Source organism: Neofelis nebulosa, chromosome 9, assembly GCF_028018385.1.
Source record: "Neofelis nebulosa isolate mNeoNeb1 chromosome 9, mNeoNeb1.pri, whole genome shotgun sequence".
Taxonomy (NCBI): domain Eukaryota; kingdom Metazoa; phylum Chordata; class Mammalia; order Carnivora; family Felidae; genus Neofelis; species Neofelis nebulosa.
The window spans coordinates 38600698-38625810 of NC_080790.1; the positions used below are offsets into that span (position 1 = coordinate 38600698).

At 47.3% G+C, this 25113-nt stretch overlaps 1 long non-coding RNA gene across 1 annotated transcript; it reads right to left on the reverse strand.

The window, feature by feature from the left end:
* Nucleotides 1–7347: 7347 nt before the first annotated feature.
* On the reverse strand, nucleotides 7348–8970 carry LOC131486186 (uncharacterized). Its single transcript, XR_009249223.1, has 2 exons — nucleotides 8381–8970; nucleotides 7348–7982 (listed from the first exon to the last, which is right to left on the reverse strand). It is a non-coding gene; the product is annotated as an uncharacterized LOC131486186 (long non-coding RNA).
* Between the last annotated feature and the right edge of the window lie 16143 nt (nucleotides 8971–25113).

The following is a 25113-nucleotide window of genomic DNA, read 5'->3' on the forward strand; positions in this document are numbered from 1 at the left end:
TATTAATACTTGAGTTTTGAAGTTGTTGACTGTAGATTCACTGCTTTTAATAGTCTGCGTCCCAGTGTCTATCTCAAAAGAAGTTCTGCGTCCAGCATGTGTGATCTACCAACTGTTGTAATAGGTGCAGGATTAACAGATGAATAAAACACACTTCCCTTCATCAAACTTATCACCCTGAGGGCCTAGAGGGCATCAAGCTTGCAAATCAGAAAACAGCGTCCACAATCAAAATGCATCGGGACATTGAATCAGCTTGGATTGGGGAGCAAGGGTCAGGGCAAGGCATAGGAGGGTCGAGAAAGAAGAGGTGATTCTCCAAGCCAACCAGTGGCAGGAGGGTTGCACGGTAGTAGACTCATAGTCCTCTTTTCTTTTAATAAAACAGAGGTTCAATTAGGCTTATGTTAAATTAGGGGATCCTGATTTTATCTGATGAAGTGTACTCAGGAGATAAGAGAAATAAGATAAGATTCTGGTTGCAGATCTCGTCTTAGCCTCCTGCTTCTCTCCCTAAGTTGCCCCAGAGTCTCTATGAAATACCTTCATCTTATTTAGGCTTTGAGCAGTCCACCTCATTCAGCATCCATCTGTCCAGCCACCCGTCCCTTCAATCAGCCCTCCCATATTAATTCCCTCATTAAATTATTCTTATGCGTCCATAGGGCTCTAGCTGTTGTGCCAGGCGCTGGTTACACGGACTTCAAGAAGAGGAGTTTAGAGCTAGTACTGGGTTGGGGTGTGCCCAACGTGCTAGAGGACTGCATACTTTAAGTTACAAATATTAATTTTCCTTGTCTGGGTCCTCTGCCAAATTCATACTCACAACACAGCCTAGATGACATATGTAAGCTGTAAAGACTGATAGAATGAAGAGTAGTATAAAGACCACAAGCAGCCACAATCCCAAGTTCTAGATTCATTATATTTTTCACTTTTCTTTACAGTTGGCCTCTAAGCTATATGTTCCAAACAATAGATTGTTCATTATTTCATATTTTTGAATTTTGTCATAAATGGTGTCACAAAATATGTATATTCTAGAGCAGTTTACCTTTTTCTCGTTGTGTTCAAGAATATGTTTGCCCTGTGTGTTGACGTTTGCATCTATACTTTCTTTCCGTGGCTATATGCTATTTTAGTGTAGGAATATACCAAAAGTTATTTATCCATTTTCCTGTTAATGAACATTTGCTTTGTTGATTTGTTTCCAGTATATTTTTCTATGATAGCTATTCTGCTATGGACATTCTTTTCGATGTCTCTTGCTGCACAGGTAAAGTGCTGTGTGTGTGTGTGTGTGTGTGTGTGTGTGTTACAGACTTAGGAGTATAAATTCAGGGTCATAGGGTATGCATATCTTCAAATGTACTAGATGATGCTGAATGGTTTTCAATGTCCTGTGTTAATTACACTCCCACCAGCAATGAGAGTATCCACTTCTTCACCAATACTTGGTATTATCAGACTTTCAAATATTGGGGTGTGAAATTGTTTCTCATTGTGGTTTTAATTTTAATATTCCTGATTGCCTGTGATGGTGAATGAATTTTGTATGTTTATTGGCAGGTTGTGCTTTCCTTTCCGGTGAGTGACTACTCATGATTTCTCTGGACTGTTTCTATTAAATTGTCTTTTTTGTACTGATTTTCAGAAATTCTGTTCTGAAAATCTATTGTTGATTATGTGTTGCAAATATTTTCTCCCAGTTTGTGACTTGTCTTTTTCATTTTCTTTATAGTGTATTTCGATGAACCCTTGTTCTCAATTTCAAAACAGTCAAAATTAACAATCTTGTCTTTATGAGCTTTATTTTTTATGTTGTGCTTTAAAATAAAAGTATTTTTTATCCTGAGGTCATAAAGATATTTCCCCCACACTTTCTTCTAAAGTTTTACAGTTTGTTCTTCACATTTAAATTATTAAGCCATTTTCTATTGATTTTGTGTATGCGGTGAAGTAGAATTTCAATTTAGTTTTCCTTTATGGTTGACCAGTTGTCCCAGCAAGATTTGTTGAATACTCTATTATTTCCTGGTTGATCTGTAATGCTGGCTGTGTTCTATATTAAGTGGTGTCCATACACATGTGGATCTGCCTCTGAATTCCACAGTCCATTCCATGGGATAATTTGTCATATTCAGGCTGATGGACCAGAGGATTCAGTGAAAACTCTTGAGTCAAAATACCATGAGAAGGAGGCCCAAATAATTCACTTAGTTCACAGAGACTCTTGTTGGGTTTTTTTTTTTTAATTTATAGTAGTTGTATAATGAAAAGAATGTAGGAGTTGAAGAAAGGGGTTAAAATGTCTCTGACACTTATTTGTATGACTTTGGGCACATTCTGAATTTTTTTCTGTCCTCAGTGTCTTCATCTATTAAGTGGGACGAGTCATTTCAACCCAGAAGCTACGTTGAGGGTTGGATTACATTTTGTATTTGAAAGGATGGGAAAGTGCCTGGCATTTGAAGTGAGCCCAGAGGATGTGTTTTGTAGCACTCCCAGACTAAGGCCACATGGATGTTTTCTGATAGCTCCAGTCCAAAAGGGAGTCAAGGTTTGGAATTACTTCACGAGAACATGAGACACAGGCCCCAGAATGAATTATTAGTTTCAGCTCACCAAACTCTCTTCCCCGAACCTACTGACTTAGTTCCAAATTTATTTTAGAGGGCACGGGGCTGTGAAGTTTCTCTGTGAAAAATGATTGAGGATAACTGGCAAATGGAGACTTGCTATGTATTACTGAGTTCAGAATGGCAGATGAGGAAAAATTTCAGGCAGGGAAAATCATTGTCAAATGCTTAAACTCCAGGCTCTCAAGTCTAACTTAAAGAAAGGCTTCCTTGCCATTTCTTGGCACTATAATAATAATAATAATAATAATAATAAAATATAGCATCTTATAATTTATAAGTGTTTCTATATCATATGGTCCATTTTAGTAGATCGGCTCATCCTACAGCTGTAACACCATGAGGTGGTCTGAGATTGGAAGTTGGCTCTGAATGTCTGAAACAGTCTCAAGTTCACATAGTGAGAAAGTGAGGTTGCTAAGACTCAAACCCGTGTTGGCCAACTGGAACTCTCTTATTAACACACAAATGGGACTCTACCTGTATGTGCTGGGACAGTTTCAAGTATCTTGTCCCATCGTTCTCATATATACACTTGTAGGTCAGATCACACAGTCCAGTTGGGGTTCAGAGAACATTGTCACTGACTGAGCTCAGATGTCTAGCAGAACTAGGGGTGGACATTCTTCTGCCAAAGCTCTCTCAGCTCACAAAAATGCAGGCAGCTTTAAGGATTCTTTGTACACAGATGGAAATATGCTCTCATGGGTTTCCTGTCATGCATTTGCTATAAAGTTCTAGCTACAGCCAAGGTCCTCCAGGGGTATATTGATTTGGGGACAATGGTGAAGCTATTTACATACCTGCTCAGAGGCCAAGGTGGCACCATGAGATGGAGGCCAGTTTTTAGCAACCTCAAAGATGTAGCCTGGGCCTCCAGGCATTTGGTTTTACCCTGGCAACACCTTGAGAGCAGCATTCTGGGAGCAAAGAGAGTTTGGCCATTGCCTTAAAGAATTCCAAGTTCCTGAGGCTTTTGTTAGTTGCTGTTAATGAATCTTTAGTATCAATTTTAAGGAATTTCTAAGGCTTTATAATTCTCCTTCCTAAGGAAAAGTATTTCCCTCTAGGAAATTCACAGTCTTTCCTTTTCCGGACCTCTGTTCCACGTCTAGACCTAGGCCACTCTTTGCACACAAAAATATTACTCTCCGTGTCCCCAGTCCCAGGCGCTGGTCCCAAGAACACCTAGGGCCTCTGTATCACCTCTAAGTTTTAATGCCTTCAGCCCTTTTCTCTGGTATCTCTTATTATTGTCCTGTTTTTTAATTGAAATGCTTCTTCCTGACACTCTAGGAAATAGTTCTCTGGCTTGTCACCCTCTCCTCGGTGTGACCTAAAACTCAGACCATGACACCTCTCTTCTTCTTTCCCTTATAACCCATTCTCAAGGAGTCACATGCCTCTTCCTTGTTGATGACGTCCAAATCTTCATCACTTAGGCTCGACCATTGTCGGGAGTTTTAGTCTGCATCTCCAGATACCTATCAAAGGATTTTATACCCCTGTGCTCTTTTATGCTCCTTCTCCTCATAAATTGTGACCCTTCACATTTTTCTTTATCCAACGATGTTGCTGCCATTTTAATGATGATCAAGAGTCATCCTTGACCTCCCCCTTCTTCTTCATTCTCTTTTACTCAATAATCACATCTTATCCATGTTTCCTTTCATAACATCTTTTCCCATCTTTATTGCCAGGATTCTGGTCTAGGCTTCCAGAATCATGTTCCAGTAGCCTCACAACTTGATTTCTCATGGACAGTTTCATTGCTCCGTTGGCTGATCACGTCCTTTCTCCAAGTCAAAATGCTTTCTCTTGCAGCCTTCTTGGGGGGGGAGGGGGCGGTCCCAGACCTAAAGTCAGTGTTTTGACTTCACCCAAAATATTCATTTAACTCTAGGGTCTCTCAGTTTCTGTAGCTACTTTCGCCATCAGGCTTGCACATGTGTATAATTCTGGATTCAGCATTCTGGGGACCTTCTCAGGCTATCTGCTTCCATGGATCGATCCCCTTTTATCCCTATGGGTTTCTGTGCAGGCATTTCACTCTTTGGTTGTTCATTCTGCCACGCATGGCCACTGTCCTGGTTCATCTTGTACATCTTGTACCTTCTACTCTTTCTCTGGCCACACAAAACTCCAGTCCTAACTCACCTCCTTGTTCTTTAACACAGTGGCACTCAACTAAGCTTAGTGAAAATAATGCATGGATTATTATTTCTCAGAATACAAGAGATTGTTGGAGCTGGGCTCCGTTAGACCAGTGTAAGCTTAGGCTGTTTCTCTTGATGTCTGATGCTGCCAGAAAAACTGTCTTTTCATTCTGCACTGATTCCTTTCCTACAATTACATGTTCAGCCTTCTCAGCCTCCTTAACCTCTAACTCCCCCCAACAACCCACTTCTCTTGCTTCCCTTTTAGGGCACGGCCTTGGTTCACACCTTGCTGAATTACTTGGTGCACAGCACAAGAGGCTGCAGGCAAAAGGTCAGGAAAAAGAGTCTAGAAGTCAGAAAGTCGTATGCCTTTTTCAGCCTTGGGAAAGCCATTTCCCTTACCTGCACCTCCGTTGTCCTACATGTAAACTAGAAATAGTAGTAACACCTCCCTCCCAGGATTGGTAGACAATGTAATGAAATAATGAACAAGGAAGACACTGGCATGCCATAAAGCACTAAAGTGAAGGTTATAATCAGCTCCCTCCTCTGGACCTTCAGACCTTCAATGCTTCAACCGCCAAGCTGCTGCTGTACCTTCCATCATGGTGGTTCTCTCCACCTTACACTGTCTCCAACAACTTCAGTCTTGCTCTTCCCATTCACCCTTTCCTCTCTATTGAAACACTCCCCTGTCCCGATGCTCTCGGCGTAGCAACAACCTTTTACTCGACCCTGCTGCCTGCTCCACCTTCTGATAGCCACCGTCCCCCTCCCTTTCCTTTTGCAACACGGAAGGGACAGCAAAACGATCACCCTGCTGGCTCACTGCCTGCTCCTCCATGGCTCCTGCGTTTCTTCCCACCTGCTCTCACATGCACATCCCCAGATCTGTTGATCTTCTCAGTTCCCATTCTCCTTAACTCACAGTCTCACATCGTGAGCCACCCTCTTGCTTCTTTCATCTTCCTCTTCCCTTAGTTTTCATGGCACGTCGGACTCCTCCTGGAACGTGCCTTCCTAACCCTTTACCAACTCCCTGTTTTCTGTCTCCTTCTCTGACGCAGTATCACTCTCGTCTCCCTCTGAGACGCTTTTCTCCAGGCCTAGTCTGCCGTCTGCCTCACCTCCACCAGGGACCCATCACTTCCCTTTACTGCAGACTGGTTGAACTGAAGTCTTGTGTTTACTTTCAGGTTTCGCCTTCTTTTTTTTTTTTTTTTTTTAAATGAAATTTATCGTCACATTGGTTTCCATACAACACCCAGTGCTCATCCCAAAAGGTGCCCTCCTCAATACCCATCACCCACCCTCCCCTCCCTCCCACCCCCCCATCAACCCTCAGTTTGTTTCATCTTCTATGAGAATTATCACAAACTCAAGGATATTCAGCAGAGGTTGACCACGATGGTGAGGGAGTTAGCAACAGCCAATCTTACAGAACTCTTGAGAGAATAGAGATATTTAACCTGCAGGACGAGAATAGTCAGAGGAAACATAATCAGCACTGTCTTAATGTATTTTAAGGGGTGTAAAAATAGAGCTTCCGTCTATTGACTTAGATCCCTCTAGAAAACAGAATTAGATAGAAATTATAGATCAGCAGGTATGGAATCATTAGAAAGAAATACCTTCCAGTCTTGTGAAGGCATTAAGAACACAGGCTCTGCAGTCAGATGACATGGGTTCAAATCCCAGTTCTGCCTCTTTTTAGTTGTATGACCCTGAGCAAGCCATTTCATTTTTCTGTGCCTTCATTCCATCATCTGTTAAATGAGAGTAGATAATGGTAGTCATTGTAATAAAGATTCATTATTCCCTGTGCTAGATATTGTATAGGGTTATAGACACAATCATGCCTAATGATGACTCACAATGTAGAGGGAGACGTAAATGCACACACGGGTAATTCAAACATGAAGCAGATCGCTGAGATAGAGGAAACAAGTATGATGGGGCAGAGAAAGAGAAATGTGGCTGGGGGGACCAGGAAAGATTGCTTGGATGAGGCAGAAATGTGAGTAAAGGCCTGAGGGTGAGAGGAGGAAGGCCTTGTTTGAGAATTGGCAAATGGCCCCATCAAACTGTGCCTCTCTTGGAAGCCTTTGCTATGAAGCCAACCTGTGGGGTTTGTCTTTCTCTAAACTTCTGCACATATATTGCATGTTGCCAATCATCTTTTTGTGGTAGGAGAGGGAGTTTTTCAGCCTACTTTGCAAATAAAGACATATCCCAACAGGATCTGAGTGCAAGAGCCGAACATTTGATCCAAGGAGCAGGTGGTGGAATCCTAGATTATGGACCAAAGAAAGGATGCTCGAGAATAGGTCTACTGACCAGGAAGCAAGCCAGAGGAAGGGGCATGCCCAGCGTGGGTAGGGGTGGTCCAGAGGAAGGGGCATGCCCAGCGTGGGTAGGGGTGGTCCTAGACCTGGGCAGCTGGAACACATGTATACAGGTGTCCTTTCATACTCGTTGTCTAGGGCACGTAGAACGTGGGGTCCCCCCGAATGAGTGAGTGAACAAATAAATGAACATGTGGCACAAAATAGGCTACCATGTATATTATAGTGTATTTTTACGTGTAATGTGGATCAATACGATGTGTAGACATTTGAACATCTTGTAGTTCTCACTTGCTGCTTTCTGGTGAAGTGCTCAGCAATCCACGCGCATTGTTGAATGTCTAAGAAAATAATTTCTTTGCGTTCTGATGCTGTAAAATATTGTTTGGATTAAAAGGGCAGGAACAAATTGATGGCTCTGAAATTTTTTTTTTTCTTTTGGCTTGGAGATGACAGGGCAATCCATCAGACAACTTCCTTGGCTCCCTGTGACATTTCAAGCTCAAATGTTATAGCTTTCTTATTTTTCTTTTCTCTTTTTTTTTCACCCCCTGGCTCTCTATTGAACTGTGCCTCTAGGAAATGCATCCTGTAGATGTGGCTTTTTTGACACTTGTCATATGGCAGGCGCTCAGTTGAGGCTTGTTGAATGGTGGCCAGGAATACTCCGTCTAGCTTCGCAGGTCGTGCTAAAGTTGAGGTAACCTCTTCATCCACCGGTGATGCTGCCTCCATCTGTGTCCTAGAACATTCAATAGGGAATCCTTGCAAAACAAAGCAGGTCCTAGAAAAATGGCTAATGGTGCAGATATCCACATAATGTGAGTTCAGCAGCTGGACTGCGTGCACAGAGAAAATATTAGAAGTTAGAATCCTTGGCTTCTTCATCTGTTTCTGCTATCATGCATCATGTGAACTTGGAAAGGCTACTTAACCTCTCCCACCTGCAGCTTCTCTACCTTTGAGCCAGAGAAGTCAAGTAAGTATCAGAATGAAATGAGATAATGATTGTGGGCACATTGCGAGAATACAGAACATAACTTGGTGATATACACCCTCTGTGTGAGTTGTCTCTTGCTGTATAGCAAATAAACCTCACGCTCGGTGAATTCAAATAGCAAACATTTATTATCTCACTGTTTTTGCAGGTCAGGAATGTGGGAGTGGTGTAGCTGGGAGGTTCTGAGTCACAGTCTCTCAACACATTGTCTGGGGCTGCATCATCCGAAGGGTTTACCGGGGCTAGAGTGTCCTCTTCCAAGATGGTTCATCCACATGGCTATGAGCAGGAGACCTCAGTTCCTTGTTGGCTGTTGGCAGGAGGCTGCAATTTTTCACCGTGAGGGCCTCTCCATAGGACCACTTGAGTGTCCTTGTGACATGGAAGCTAGAGCTTCCGCAGAGCGAGTGATCCAAGAGAGCAGTCACAATGTGCTTTATGATCTAGGCTCAGCAGTCACAAATTGTGATTTCCTCAACATTCTGTTGGTTGCACAGGTCAGCCCTAGTCAGTCTGGGAGAGAGACAACACAAGGGCAGGAATTCTAGGAGACCATCTTGAAGGCTGACGACCACACCCTCTCTCAGTTGAAATGGTTCCTCTGGGAAATGAGGGGTGTAGCTGATTACCTTTAAGGTCTTTGCTCTATAACCACATCACTGCCTGCTCCAAATAGCTCTTTGGCAAGCCTACTAGGCAGCTCCTCTCCTTTCCCATCTGGCTTAAAATCCCTGCCATCATTGTCAACTCCTTGTTCCATACTAACAGTTCAGTTTCAGTCTCCCTGGGGTTCTATGAAAATGGCTGTGTGTTGCATCCGAGGGACGTTTCTGGGGCTCTTCAGGAGGGGTTGCAGGGGCCAGCCCTGTAAGTGTAAGGGGCCACTTACAGGGGCCAGCCATCGCAGTTCACTTAGTGTCACTGCATCCTCATTTTGTGCGAGATGGAGCCCTTGCTTTGAGAGCCAGAGAGGACGTGACTGACACGGGCAGTGAGCGAGAGGAGGGCCAAGGTCTGCGGCTCTGACGAACTGCCTCGTATTTTATATTTTGCAAAATGTGTCTGTTTCTGAGCTCTCTATTTGATTCTGTCAACTCTGAGGGAGACAGAGCTGGCGGGGTTCCTTCTGTTTTGTCGATTGAAAAACTGAGGCTCAGAAAGTCCTAACAGAAGCATTTGCTAGAATAAGCAACATAGGAGGATAAGATACTGGGAGGTTAAAATGTGGAGTTTGGGTTTAAACGTCTTGAGCCTCGGGTGTCTGGGGCATATTAAGTGAGGTTAATGTACAACTTTGAAAAGAGCTTCCAAGATGATTAACTGGGCATGGGACAAGATCTAATACCTTGATTATTATGCTTTATCTGCAAATTTCTCCACTCCTTCCCGCTGTTGTGCTGTTTTGTGGGTTCCTGGTCCCAGGTGCCCTGTGTTAGTTTCCTGAAGACCATCCTCCTTAGCCTCATGGACTCCATTGGCCTGGTTACACACCTCGAAGTCCCAAAAGTTGACTGGGAGCTGATTTCTAGTGGGGAGAGTTCTGACTAGGGCTCCAGGTACCCCTGGGAAAAGAGAGAGACAGAAGCTGCAACAGGGTGGGCTTCACCATCCTTCCACGGAAACAGAGTCTTTCAAAAGCGTAGTCCATCCATCCAAATAGTCCGCCATGTTCCATTTCCAGAAGGTGCGGGGGCCTAGATCTGCCTTTGCCGCTAGTGAGCCGTGAAGTAGGAATGATGAGTAGAGGCCCCTTGGGACTAACTCCCACAGGCCTGGGGTCCGCTCTGCCCTTTGTTGACGCCCACAGGCTGTCCCCACCCTACCAGCTCCAGCTTGGAACCCGGACCGAGTGAACTCTGCGCCCCCTTCCGGGTCCTTCAGAAGATCATCGGGAGTGAGGCTCCCTGAGGCGGGCGCACCCCACATGTCCCGTCCCACAGGCCCTTGGAGCAGCTGCTTCTCCAACCTTATCTTCCCTCTGCCTCCATGGAAACCTGAGAAAGACGGAAAGGGGGAAGTGGCTTTGGTTTCCCAACACAAATAACCCCAACAGAGCTTTCTCAGCAGTGACCCTTAGCCTGTTGTGTCAGCCTCAGGCTGAAGGAGGAAGGAAATAGACCTTCTATTGAGTATTTTTCTTCCCCTGTCAAGAAGATCAGAGGAGCTGAGACGAGAAAAGAAAAGGAGTCAAAAGCACCTTGTTGCCTCCTCCTGCAGGATTTGTGTTGCTCTTCCCCTCCCCTCTTGAGCTCTAAGTAAACAGACTCCCCGGCCGAGGAAGGCCCCGGGCCCAACTCGAGCAGGCCATAAATAAGAGCCCTTCAGCCTCTGGCTCTCGGTGAGTCTGTGAGTCGAGAGGCCACTTGTGAGAGGAACATTTGATAGCGGGGGAGCGGCGGGGGGAGGGCGCTCGTGTTAATTGAATCCCAATTTCCTTCTCCCAGGCCTGCTCTTATCTTTTTAATTATACAAGGCCTTTAATCTTCCTGAGGACTTGTCTCTGTCATTAATGCGTGATCTCTATTAGAGATAGGGGTCTGCTGGGGTAATGGGAGCCGCAAGCGGAGGCCTCTGGAAACTTTTTTGCTTTTTGAAACACTCAGGAGTTACCCGGGGCAAATCCAGGTGGGGGGGGGGGGGACGGGGGGCACCCCGGGCTCCCCTCAGCCCCCAGATGATGGCCTTTGGGCTGTCTGTACTTGACATGCTGGACTGTGACATGTGGGACAAGAGCCTCTGCTGGCCAATACCTGTCGTCGTGGCCCTAGCAGCAGAGGGACGGTCAAGCTGCCCGCAAGGCCATCCCAGGTACTTCTCAGGGGGAAAGCGGTTCAGCGACACTCACGGGATGCTGGGCACCCAAGTAGGAGCCCGGAAGGAATTGGATATTCTGTATCTGCTAAACATTGGAGCCTGCCGTAGGTGCTTGTGAATGGAAACGTGTTCTCACGGGTTTTCCTTAATGTCGCAGGGATGCGGGACCTCCAGGTGACAGTGGCGTGGGACACTCCAGGGTTACATTGCTCTTCAACCCCTGCCCTCCCAGCTGCCCTGTCAAATGGCTAATGAGTTGTAAACCAATACTTAAGGGTGCGAAGGACATGCCCTGTTTGAAGGGAGCTGGCTCATTTGAAAGGTTCAACAAATGTTAGCTAAATAACTTTTCAAACAAGGGCTCTGAAAGCCGTTCAGCCTAGAACGTGAATTCACAAGTGTTTCTCGAGCAGTTGGAGCTCCTCATGTAGAGATTTAGGTTCTCCTGGAATTCATTTTTCTGAGCCGCACTGTGGCCTTCCGGGTTTCTTCACCCAGGCAGTCTGTATGTCACATGCCACACTGGCTCCTGCGTGTGCGGAAAGATGGGTGAGGCTGAGTCCCTACAAGGAGCCTAGTGCTCAGCTGGGAAACAAGATATCTTTTGTTAGTCTTAAGTCTATTGCATATATTTATAAATAAATACATGTGTATATATAAGGCAGTATATAGTATATATTTACACACTATATATATATGTGTGTGTATACACACACACATGCACACACACTGTGTGTGGGTATATACACACCTAACACAACTACATAAATATTACATACATGTGTATATATTTAATATTTTGTGTATTTATATATATATGTATATGTATGCTTCTATATGCATATATATGTATCCATATATATGTATATATATATATATATATATATAGAGAGAGAGAGAGAGAGAGAGACTTATCTTCAGAGAAGTCAGTTGCAATGTCAACTGTATCTATGTGTCTATCTATGTATCTATGTATCTATGTATCTATCTATCTACCTGCCTACCTACCTGTTTATCTATCCACACACCCAAATATACAAGTGACTTCTCTAAAGACAGAAGCCCCCACAAAGAGCATCAACAGCCAACTGCAGATCCTGAGTGTGCTTTTGTGAGCCTCTGCACCGAGCCCCATGTGTCACCAGCTCACACAACCACCTTAGAGGTTTTGGAGGTGGCCTGGCTGTTACTGACTAAGGCCTCATAACGAGAAAATTCAAGAGGCAGGGTTCCAGCCCATGTCGTCCACAAAGCTTGGCCTTCTAACCCCAAGCCTTAGAGCCAAAACTTCCCTCTTTGTTTGAAACCACAGTTTGCTCCTGAAAGTGGGTAGTTCTGGCCATAGGCTTCCCATGAAACATAATGAACCTGGACATGGGCCAGAGAAGAGCAATTAAAACACTCAAGGGGAGGGAGAGGCTTCTGTTTAAGGACAGACTTTAAAAAATAAACCCAAGAGTCAAGTCTGGAAAGAGGAAGGGTGAGCAGAGAGATGTGGTGGAAGTCTATGGGATGGCGGAGGGACGGAAAGGGAGGGGCCAGGTGTGCCTGCCTGCCAAGGGCCACTCACCGAAACTTAGAGGCAGCAGCATGAGGACAACGACAAGAAAGTTCTATTTAACACGTTCCATAAGTTTGCCGCCTGCTGGGTGATCCCAGAAGGTGGCAAAAACTGAAAATATAAATAGATTCCTGGCCTATGGATGGTTTGCCGTGAGCTCCCTACAGAATACCTGGTTGCTCATTGTCTCGCTCAACCTATCTCAGTTTCTAATGCTCAAGACCAGGAGTTGGCAAACTCTTTCTGTAAAAAAGCAGGTAACAAATACTTTTTGGTTTTGCGGACAACTCTGTTGCAGTTACTCAACTTTGCCAGTGTCGTTCGAAAGTAGTCATGGATTAAACATACAAATGGGCATGGTTGTGTTCTAATAAAACTTTACTTGCAAAGACAGGCAGGAAGCTGAATTTGACCAGGAAAACTGTAGTTTGCCAACCCCTGGTCTAGATCAATTCATAGTCGAGTTGAATTGCACAATTTATTTTTTTTTTAATTTTTTTTAATGTGTTTTTAAATTTATTTTTGAGACAGGGAGAGACAGAGCATGAACAGGGGAGGGTCAGAGAGAGGGAGACACAGAATCCGAAACAGGCTCCAGGCTCTGAGCTGTCAGCAGGGCTCGAACTCACAGACCAAGAGATCATGACCTGAGCCGAAGTCGGACGCTTAACTGACTGAGCCACCCAGGCGCCCCTGAATTGCACAATTTAAAACTGGGAGGTATCTTGGTGAGACCTCCAGAGGTGTCAGGTGAACTGCCCAAGGCCATCCAGTTGGAGCCCCAAAGTGGGCTGTGTGGCTGTTCTAGGGGGAATGCTTCCATCTTCTGGAGATGACGTGCTGGAGGTTGGTAATAACGTATTCTCCTGCCAGAGGAAATGGTCCAACTTAGCATTTCTGACTCTCCTAAATATGTATTGATGGTCAAAGACTGCCTCTTCTTAGAAAATGTTTCAGCAGTAGGAGGATTTGGAAATGCAACTTACTTTGAGAAAACTATGGGGCACCTGGGTGGCTCCGTCGGTTAAGCGTCTGACTCTTGGTTTCAGCTCAAGACATGATCTCGTGGTTTCGTGGGTCTGATTGTCACATCGGGCTCTGTGCTGACAGTGCGGAGCCTCCTTGGGTTTCATTCTCTCTCCTCCTATCTCTCTGCCCCTCCCCCACTCGTGCTGTCTCTGTCTCTCTCAAAATAAATAAATTTTTAAAAATTAAAAAAAGAAAGAAAGAAAACTAAAGACTACTTTTAAATTCCCAGAAATCAGAAAACAAGAAATGTGCTGTTCTGTCCACCTTCCCTGCCCACCCCCCACCCCCGGTTCCGAGATAGAAAAACTATCTTATTTCTTGTTAGTCTATGCAATGACATTGACCCTCAGAGCTGAATCTCTTGGTGGACTGGTGTCTGCAAAGGGAAATTGTACTTCTACCTCTCTTAGGGGTGCTCCCAGTGGGGCCTGGGCCCTGAGAGCGTTCATCTATCACATTCAGGCAAGACTTTCCTGAAAAGAACCCCTGTTTTCCATGCGCTGTTGGCTAGAGCCAGGAACTGCTTAAATTAGTTGACATGCAGAGCCCTTATGGGGAAGATGTGTGTGTGTGTGTGTGTGTGTGTGTGTGTACGTGTGTGCATGTGTGTAGCCGGTGCAGGGAAGGTAATGCCTGACAAATCAGGAATGCATCAGTGCTCAGAAAGTTCTAAAGAACTATTACATTTGTGGCTTTTTTTTTCTGGGACCCCCTGAAGACCCTTCAGGAAAATAACAACTCATTCACTTAAGTAACTTTCTCTAAGTCCAGAGTCTTATTGGTGGGAGGCGGGCATATGACCGCTCTGGGTTTGGTGTCTGGACCTCTTGTGCACCTGTCCTGCAGTTCGCTGCGGGCCTGTCAGCCTCCTGGCAGACTCAGAATTGCCCTCTGTGAAAGGGAGCTGGGTTAGCTCCCATTCTTTGACACCCTAGCAAAATGGCTGCAGATGAGCAGGGCAGCAGAGGTGAGGGGAGAGCATAGGATATTTTATACTTAGATGGCTGATTCGCCCCTGAGGGTAACATCATGCTTCTGGGAGAGAAAGGGACTCTGTTCCACAGACTTAGAAAAGGAGTCTATCAGTAGGATTTTCGATCCATGTGATAAGTGGCCCCCCTGAGATGTTTGGTGATGAGGGGAACACTGGAATCTGAGAAACACAGCTGTGTTCTCGCCATTCCCTGAGCACTGCCCACCCTGGAGAGGTCTCCACCCTAAGTCTTCAGAAATCTGTCAGGAGTCAAGTCTCCATAACAGATTGCGAGGTTTCCTACTTGTTTCTTGATCCCAAGAAGTGACACCGGCAGGACAGTTGAACAGGTGCCCAAATCGGACCTGACTCCTGCAGAGGGAGAAGGCTCTTTCAAACATGGGGTGAAGAGGCAGAGAATCCTGGAGTCAGATCCCGGCTCCAACTCTTACCAGTCTTCGGTCATTACAGAAATTATCTCAACTCCAAGTCTCAGATTTGGAGCACACGGACTGACCTAGCCCAGGTCTTCGGGAAATGTTACTTCCCCTTCACGCTATCGACTCTCGCATGGAGCTGCCCGCTTGTTCAACCTCCCACCCGAGGCAGGCCAGACACTCAGCGGCCGAGGACCCCAGCCTCACTGGGAAGCTGTCACCGAGCAGGTTCGTCCCGGAGCCTGTCCCCTATTCTTCATACGACTGCTCTTCGAATATTTTTAGTATTTATTTTCTGATCATAAAGATGATGCTTAAGCATTGCAGAAAATCCGAAAAACATGCAAAAGTGAACACAAAATGAGGGGCGCCTGGGTGGCGCAGTCGGTTAAGCGTCCGACTTCAGCCAGGTCACGATCTCGCGGTCCGTGAGTTCGAGCCCCGCGTCAGGCTCTGGGCTGATGGCTCGGAGCCTGGAGCCTGTTTCCGATTCTGTGTCTCCCTCTCTCTCTCTGCCCCTCCCCCGTTCATGCTCTGTCTCTCTCTGTCCCAAAAATAAATTAAAAACGTTGAAAAAAAAAATTAAAAAAAAAAAAAGTGAACACAAAATGAATGACTGATAAATATAACATGCAGTGACAAACACTTAGCATCTTGGCTGCATTTCTTCCTATTTGTGCACGTGTGGGCATGCATGTATTTTAAAAAGTTACAATCCTGTTGACTATAGGTATCGCACCCGGATCCATCCTTTCACTGACATTGTGAACATTTCTCAGATCACTAAATAGTCTTCGAAGACATATTTTTAATGGTTGCCAGCTTTTCTGTAGCATGGAGGTACCACAACGCGTGTACCCATGTCCTTACTATTGAACGCTTAGGTTGTCTCTAACGTTTCGATACTGTAAATAACACAGCAGTAAAAATCACTGGAGGAAAATCCTTGCCGCCTTCCGATGCCTTCTTTGAGATGAATTCCCAACCATAGAAGTCTTGGACCAAGTCCACAGAGTGAGGATTTTTAAAGGCCTTGATATGGAGGAACACGCAGTTTCGCAGACAGGTTGAGTCCCTCTCTACAGGTATGGAGCGTTTCTCAGCACGCCAGTTGACTCCCCGGGTTGGACTGAGAGTTCTCACATACAACCCCTCAAGTGTTGGAAGGTAGCTCTTAAATCCGGATTCCTGCCTCCTTCTGGCCAAACAGGCATTTCCTTAAAACTTCTTCCAAGGCTACTTTCCAAGCTCCTTTGCCTTACCATTCTACCCATTTGAGAATATTCTGATTTGTAATTATGGTCTTAAAAATGTGCTACCTAAAACAGAACACAACACACCAAATATGGCCTGACCCATTCCTGCTTCTTTTATTTTGGATACTATGCTCCTGTTAATGCAATCTAAGATTGCAGTAGTTTTCTGTTTTTGTGTGTGTTTTAGCCATCGGCTCACGTAAGTTTATGGCAGGCTGCCACTCTGAGGTCTCAATGATTTGGTTAGTTGGGATCTCTCCCAATTGACACTTGTTTGGCTGATTTAAAAAAAAAAATTTTTTTTTTTTTTTAATGTTCATTCAGTTTTGAGAGACAGACACAGAGCACGAGTGGGGGAGGAGCAGAGAGAAAGAGACACAGAATCCAAAGCAGGCTCCAGGCTCCGAGCTGTCAGCACGGAGCCTGACTCGCGGCTCGAACTCATGAACTGTGAGATCGTGACCCTGGGCTGAAGTCAGATGCTCGACCAGCTGAGCCACCCAGACTCCCCTCAGCTGATTTTTTTTTTTTTTTTTTTTTAGCTCAAATCTAATACTTATATCTGATCAATAGTAGTTCAGTGCCCCAGCTTCTTTAAGTTCTAGTGGTGCCCACAGAAAATAGGTCCTTGGTGCCTCGGGTGTGTTTTCACACCGTACTGCCCAGTGGGCTCAACCTGGGGCTTCAGTCTGACTTGTCCTTATGCAGAGGTCAGGAGAAGGTCGTGGGGCTGCTGAGGCCTGGGCTGCCTGGCGCCTTCCTGGCCAGCAGTCCACTTAAGAGTGTTCTCAGGAGTACCTGGGATCTTGGCTTGAAACAACTGTGGCGGAGAGCGCGGCTGGCCCCTCTGAGAAGGGCTCTTGAGTGCTGCTGGACAATTCCACCAGCCGAGCAGGGGCCTCCTCAGCGGCCACGGGGCTCTGCAGGCCATGGACCCGCCTGGCTAGGCGCCTCTGGCCGGAGGTTGGCCCTGAGACTTTGCCAGGACTCTGGCTTGCTTTGCTCTTTTCAGGCTCTTTCCCAACACACATAGGTTATAATTTCTTTGTGAGGCTGGCACTTGACACTGTCTTAGAGGCGAGTCCGAGGCCAGCCCTGCCTTCCAGCCCCAGCTCTGACTGAACCCCGAGGGACTTGGCACACAGGTGTGAGGGCCTCCTGGCTCCATTACTGTCCTCCCACAGTAAGCACCCGGGCCACCCTGCAGGCTTGGGCGTGTGCATCGGAGCATGGTCAGCCTGCCAGCACGGCCCCTCGGACCCCTCCTCTCATGGGACGAGGCATAGCTCAGGGGCCCAGAGCAAGGCCTTGACCATCACAGGGCCTCGGGCAGGTTCCTTGGTTGTCCCAGGGTCCGAGACGGTATTGCTCATGGGCAAACCGTGTTCAGTCAGCCTTTCAGTCCCCGTGATCGCTATGCTTCTGTGCGTGGAGGGGCGCCGGGGTGGATGGCTGGAGGGAGCAGCTGAACCTGTAGAGACAGAAAACCGAAATGAAGACAGGTGGCGTCCACACCTAAGGTGCTCTGCTCTACTCTTAGGGAAGAAACCCCGAGAACATGGGGGCACGTAGAGATGATGGGGGAGACATTGGCCTGGGTCAGGGAACCTGGGCTCTCACTCTGAATGTTCTGACCACAGGCTCCATTTGGCCAGCTGGAGTTCAGCCCCCTCTCCCCCACCCCAACCCCAGTGTGGAAGATCATGTGTCCGTGTGGCTCCAGGTCCCCTGAAGACAAATATTCTCTCTCCGCGGCCGTTGCACCTGCACTGTGCACTCCTGTCACCTGTCTACTTCGCTGTCCTCGGGAAGAGCAAATCTCTCATCTCTGGAGCCACCCAGGCTTCCCTCCGGCATTCACTCAGAGTTTGGTTACTACGAGGAGGGATAATGCAACTCTTATTTAATTCAGATCCGTTCAATTCCGCCCCATTCAACTCTCTCCCATCGACTATACTCTTTTATCGCCATCATCACGTGCTGTTTTGAAGGAGATAAAGCAGAAAATATGAACATACGTTAAAAATACCCCCACCCCCGCCTTCCACTTCCTATTTTCAAAATGCTTTCACATAAAGTATTTCATTACCGACTCAAGCAGCTGGTGTCATGAAATACGGTGTCAGATGTAGAATCCAATGAAAACCAAATGAAAAGACACCCTGAGAGCAGACGGAGGGAGAGCGCAGCTCCCTTGGGCCACTGCCCCATCCCTGTGAGGCCCAGGCGAGAACGTGACACTGGCCCCTGGTCAAGGTTAGGCCGAGGGTTTGGCAACTTCTCCTCCTTCTTCTTCTGAGCGGCTCCATTATTTTTTAATTTTTTTTTTTTTTTTTTTTTTTTTTTTTTTTTTTTTTTTTTTTTTTTTTTTTTTTTTACCATTTATGTCCTTCTTGGAAACCAAATCCTAAAATCTCAGAACTAGAAGAGCTAGTGGACGTGATGCACGCCAGTGGTTCCCAAAGGGTGGCCCCCAGCTCAGCAGCATCAGCCCCCGGGGGCACCTGTTAGAAATGCAGACTCAGGCCCCAGTCTTGATCTGCTGAATCCCAGACTCCGTGTGTGTGCCTATGTGTGTGTGTGTGTGTGTGTGTGTGTGTAGGGGGCACTCGCCGTCCGCGTTTTGACAAGCTCTCTAAGTGACACTTCCAAGTTGGAAGCCTGCTGATCCGGGCCAGCTTCTAAATTTCAAACTGAGGCCCTGTGGGCAGACGGTCCTGTTTCCTCGTCTCAAAGGCAGTCGACTGGGGAGCCCCAACGAGAAGCCACTTCCCAGACAGGGTGCTCCACACCTTCTCCTGGTCCCCACTCCCTCTGCTGACCTCTGGGTCACCCCCTCCATGAGCAGTTCCGCGAGCCTGCTTCTCACTCTACCTCAGAGTGGACAGAAGATGAGCCAGGCCAGTGGTCAGCAGCCCCCGGGACAGCAGACATTCGTGCTTCCGGCCAGGCTCTCGGCCCACAACCCAACTGTCCTGGACAGCACGGGACTCTGGAGGTCCCAACCTCTGAGGATGCCTGATTTCTGACAGTCAGAATATGCCCTCTCACTCTCACCTGCCCTGTGCCTCCTTTGATCTTTTTTTTTTTTTCAGGATCAATCTTTGTGACTGAACCAGACCAGAGTCCCCTGCACCCCTCCTCGCTTCACCCTTCCTTTTTCTTGTCCCCTCTTTCCATTGGCCTGAAGCTGTGCCGTGTGGCCCATGATGGCTCTCTGATGGCACATAGAGAGGCACTCATCCCAGGGCACCTGACTTGCCAGAACAAGGGAGGCAAAGTCACCTGCCAAGAAGGAAGGCCAGGGCACTCCAGAAGGTGGAAGAGTTTTTAGGTAGCTCGGGTGGGGAATGTGCCCAAAATGGCCATGAGATGGTTAAAACTTTGCCCAGCTGAGGAGAGACATAAAAGCCATAATGCGGCCTTTGGCATGATCCAGAGTTTTGCCAGACAGACTTGGCATGTGTCTGCGAGGCAGAGGCTCCCACAGGTCAGTGAGGACGGCGGTGGGGCCAGGCCGGACATGACTCGAGCCCACAGGACTGGGCGACGGGGGGCCCAGAGCAGCCAGGGGGCTGGTGGGGAAGCAGGGGGTGGTTGTCGGTGAGCAGGGGATGAGGACGCGTGGTGGCCAGAGAGGGAGAACTCCCAGGGTGAGGATGCTGGACAGATGTCATCCCCGGCACTAAAGCTGGTCAGGAGTAAGAAGCAAGTTTTGCTGAACCCGGGGCTGGTGATAAGGCCTTGGCATGTGTTTTCTCATTTCTCCTTCACCACAATTTTTCCGCCACCTGTCATGGGCCAGGTGCCCCCCTGCTCCGAGGTCCTTTCACTTTCCCATTGGCTTTTAGCCCATCTCACCATACCCGAGGAGACAGACGTGGAGACCAAGGAACGGAAGTATCTCATGACATTGCCGGGGACCCGCAGCTGGCAGGGAACTGAGCTGTTCTTAGACTGTGGGTCTTCCCACCAAAAAGCCACAGCTCTTTGACAGTGTCTCACCTGGTCCTTCCGCTCAGAGAAGCTAGTGAGAGCGACAGAGCAACCGAGGCTAGGATGCCACACGGGCCCAAACTTCTGGTTCCCCCGAAGCCGTTGCAGGGGGGGAAGGCAGTAAAGGGCTGGCGCTGGCCCCAGAATGCACCGGGCAGCTCTCCTCCCCATCCTCCCACACCCCTTCACCCCCTGGCATCGTGGAAGACTCCCAGGATTTGTGCTCAGAAGCCACCGTGCTGCTGCTTATGAGCTAGATGTCCCCGGATGAGCCTTGTGTGTATCTGTAGGGAACGCCGTGTGCCGAGGGGGACTCTCAAGCTGCCACGGGGACCAAAGGAGACGGTGGCTGCCAGAGGGTGTGACCAAGCTCAATTCTAGTGATGGTGACCTCTGTTTGTTCATTTGACAGGTATCTATCTATGAAGCACCTGGCATGCCATCATATAGGTGCTGGGGTCAGAGCAAAGACAAGTCAGAGGCAAGCTCCCAGTGACATTGCAATAACCAATAACTGTGGCGAGTGCCACAGTTCAGGACTTAAGGGCATGTGTTACTTTAGGGGTCACCCCCTCCTCTTAGTCCTAACTCATAGCTGCAGTTTCTGACCTTTGGCCCTTTGGGTAAGTTGGTTAATAAATACTGCCTTGATGAGCAGACTTCACCGGGGATAGAACAAAGGCCTGTAGATGGAGGTCCCAGAGAGGTGGTCTTTTTCTGAAACTCAAGCCCTCCTGAAATAGTCCTGGGGGCAAGATTGGGGACTCCCTGCCTTTGCTGCTGAAACCTACAGACTTTGGGCTCCTTCTAGAAGAAACCTCACATCTGCTCCCATGTAATAAGACTTCCCATCAATTAAATGACCCCAGGAGTACAAATCCAGCAGGGGAAAGTAGTCAAATCTTGCATAAATTGGCACTTTCAGGCAAACAGAGGAGCGAGATCTTGGCAGACATGCCCCTACCTAGTTCTGCGTAATGGTTTGGAGCATTTTAATGTTTACCTAGCTGTTAGGCTCAGCCGGTTCTTGGTTTGGCTCTCCCTTACCCTCTGATTTCCCAAGAAGAATGTCTGTTCTGGTCCCAGCTTCTCCTCCTCAGGACGTCTGGATCACTCGCCGGGATCCTCGTCACAAAAGAAGTGAAACTTGCATCGAAGGATCTGCCCAGTACCGACCAGGTGACCTTGAGCAAGACACTTAACTTCTGGAGCCCGAGTTTATTCAACTGTGAAACGGGAATAAACACATTCACGGAGTCTGTGTCGGGATCAAATTGCCATCCTCACCGACCCTCCTAACCAAGTGAGCCCCTGCCACGTGCGATGCAGCACGGGAAGCACTTTCTGAGCATCATCTCATTTCATCGTCGCCACGATTCTCACACAGGAGCTCGCTGGCGTTACTTTCACGTTACAAGTACATGGAAAGGAACTGCAGAAGGCTTAGATCGCGTTCCCAAAGCCATACAGCTGGAAGTGAGGGGGCAGCAAATCAAACATATGCCAGGCCAACTTTCCACCCTGAACTCCTAAGTGTCTGCAGCTCTGCCTCGAAACAGGTCTCTGTGGACTCCCAGTTGCCCCAGAAGCTTCTCTTTTCTTCTCACTGTCTTCTGCCTTCTGTTTGGATGCCTGCATTCACCTTTAGTTAATACTTTCATGGTTGCAGAGGAGTGGGGAGGCATCTCCTCCAGGCACTGACTCTCATGCTTTCTTAGCAAACTGTTCTTGTCTCCTGGGCACCTCCAGACACCCCTGGACCCACGTTCAACATGGCTGATACCTGATGTTTGGCGTATCAAATAGCTAGTGAGGGTCATGACTGGGCCTGAGAACAGGAGACGGTGGCTCATGGAAGGAACTCAACCTGTGCACTTTCCCAGGGCGTGGGGGAGGAAGTGACAGTGACCTGTTGCTTGGGACAAGTGCTGATGGGTGGCCTGGTATCTTGGGAATGTGCTCAGATGATCAGGGGATGTTTTTTCAGCCTCTCCCTCTCCTCCCCATTCTTGGGATGGTACTTTGGACTCCCCACTACTATTCCCAGGCACAAAAGAGAAATCTGAGTCTGTTGTTTTCCAATGCTCTTAGTGCAAATTTTCAAACAGCAAAGCTCTATCTATGTATCAGGATGTGCTTGATTCAACAAGAGATACTTGGTGCGAATTCATCCTCTGCAATTCCGTGAGGTTATTAAGCAAGGAAACCGATTCAGAGAGGTCAAGAACCTTCCCCAGGGTCGTACAGGTAGAAATCATGAAACCGGGACTCGGACACAGGGTCTGGATTTCTTCATCACTGTGTAACGTTACTCTGAGTCAGAGTCACCGCAGGCATTTCCCCACCACAGAATGGGCCACCCTAGATGGGCCCACCCTTGCTTCTTTTGTACTGAACTTGGCCTTCTGTGTGGATCTGCCACCTGGGGGTCTGGTGCAGGCTAAGGTGTCTGGCCTCCCTGTACCCATAGGCGGTATACCAAGGTCATCTTACTGATACGTTCATCTCGCAGGGCAGAGGCAAGGACAAATCAGAGGGAAGTGATGAATACGCCTTCAATTCACTAGGCATTTATGCAGCTCCGACTGTTTCCTGGTGCTAAATACTCACGTGGGAGGGACTCAGGTAGAGACCCTGATCTTCAAGGATTGTAGAGTTGAGGGAGCTAACAGTGTGAACTTAGTAGCTCAAACCCGAGGCAGGAGAGCATGAATGCAAATGAAATACTTCGGACAGGAGGAAGAACAAAGAGTTCCGACATTGGGGAATATTTGGAGGAGGGAGTTAGAGCCAGGGCCTTGCTGGCCTCTGAGTCAGATGGAAAGGTGGTAAGTAATTCCAGACAGTCAGGCTGAGAGACTGACCTGAGCGCAGACAGAAGCGGGGGCACGGGGCGCGACCTAGGGGCACGCGTGCAGCCACAGTGAGTCTGTCTGTCTGTCTGTGGGCTGTGTAGGGTAAGGTAGTGGCCAATCTCTGGAGGTTTTCCAGTTGTGATGAAGATGTCCACATAAACTCTCCATGCAGCGAGAAGCTCCTGCTGATTTTGAACAGGGGAGTGACACGGTGGCCCTCTCTGGGAAGACCCTTTTGGGGTTGTTCTAGAGAGACTGGGTGATCCTGGGGTCTGGGAGGCAGGGGATGGGGGTGTTGTGATAATCCAGGCAAGAGGCGGTGAGGGCCTGAGTGGAGGCAGTCATAGAGGAGACGGAGAGGAAATAAGGATGCACAAAGCTTGGGCAGGGAGGAGGAAGAAAGGGCTCTCTCTGACCATAGTATAATTACCCTCACCCCTGCTGCTCACACCCCACTTCCCGGGAGCCCGGAGGGAGCCTGGGAGGACAGCCTTTGCTACTTCTCTATGTTTGTGGTCTTGTGACTGTACTCAGAGCCATAGGGTCCCCTCCTTCCTCTGCTGTACTGCATTTGGATGATTTTCTTTATAATGATTGTCATAGTCATAACTATAATAATTATAGAGGCAATAATAAGATTCCGAATGGATGGAGAGCCTTTCTTCTGAGGATGCTAATATGTGTAAGGTGGGGGGTGGAAGGGGTCCTGCCAGAAATATGATTAGATCCAATTTGGTAGACAACAACTCTCAGCAGTACGGAAAGCCCTAGCCATGAGGGAAGGGTTTCTGGCCTCTGTTCCCAAATAAGACCACATCACCCCTCATAGCAAGGGCGAAATATGCCCCTGCTGTCTGGTGGGCACCTCCTGGGTGCAGATTTGCTGGCAGTGACAAGAGAACTTCCATGCTTTGGAGCTCCGTCCCCCACCCCCCACCCCTGACAAGCCTTCCCCCGGACCCATGGTGTTCAGCGACCCTCCAACCTTACCTTAGCCTCTCTTATTGTTTGGCCATACAATTGGCGCTTAATAATAATTCACAGTATATCATGGCATTTTATGAACTACAAAGCCTGTTTGAATGCATGATCTCGTTTAGTCCTTGCAGCCCCAGAGACTAACATTATTTTATCGCTCTGCCTTTACAAATACCCTCATTGGTTCGACAAGCGTGTATGGAGCACCAGCCCTGTGTGGGGCCCCGTGCTGGGCACTGAAATCAGATACTCTGAGATTAAGTGACTGGCACAGACCCAGGCAGGATTCAAACTCGGGTCATCTTTGTCCAAGCTATGTCTTCTTTTCTCCTTCCATGCTACTATCTTCAGTTTTAATTGTGTGAGTGACCAATTTATACTTTATCTCTTCATGTTTCACATATTCATTTTGTCTCTTCAAACACATGGGAACATTTTATTAAAAAATAAAGGAACTGGGGCGCCTGGGTGGTTCAGTCGGTTAAGCGGCCGACTTCGGCTCAGGTCATGATCTCACGGTCCGTGAGTTCGAGCCCCGCGTCGGGCTCTGTGCTGACCGCTCAGAGCCTGGAGCCTGTTTCGGATTCTGTGTCTCCCTCTCTCTGACCCTCCCCCGCTCATGCTCTGTTTCTGTCTCAAAAATAAATAAACGTTAAAAAAAAAATTTTTTTTTTTTAGAAAATAAAGGAACTTAAAATAGCAAACGACAATAATTATTTGTGGCAAGGAACCTATTTGTGGCAAGGAACGTGTAAGATTGTTTTATATCCTCCATTATGCTTAGCAACACAGGGATATAGGAGTTGCTCCGTAAATAAGAGTAAACTAGAAAGTCCTAAATCTCCAACCTTAGCTCCCTTCCTCCCCAAACACTGGTCTCTATCCTCACCTCTAAAAGTCTTCTCAGCACTTTGTTTCGGAAACATTTGGAATCCCTCCTTTTAAATTATTTCGCAGCCAGGTTTTAAATGATGTCACATATTTTGGAAGAATATTAATGTGTCCATTATACAGATAGAACAATTGAGGCTAAGTGAGGTCAGTTTAAAGTCTTAAACTCCTTTCCAATGA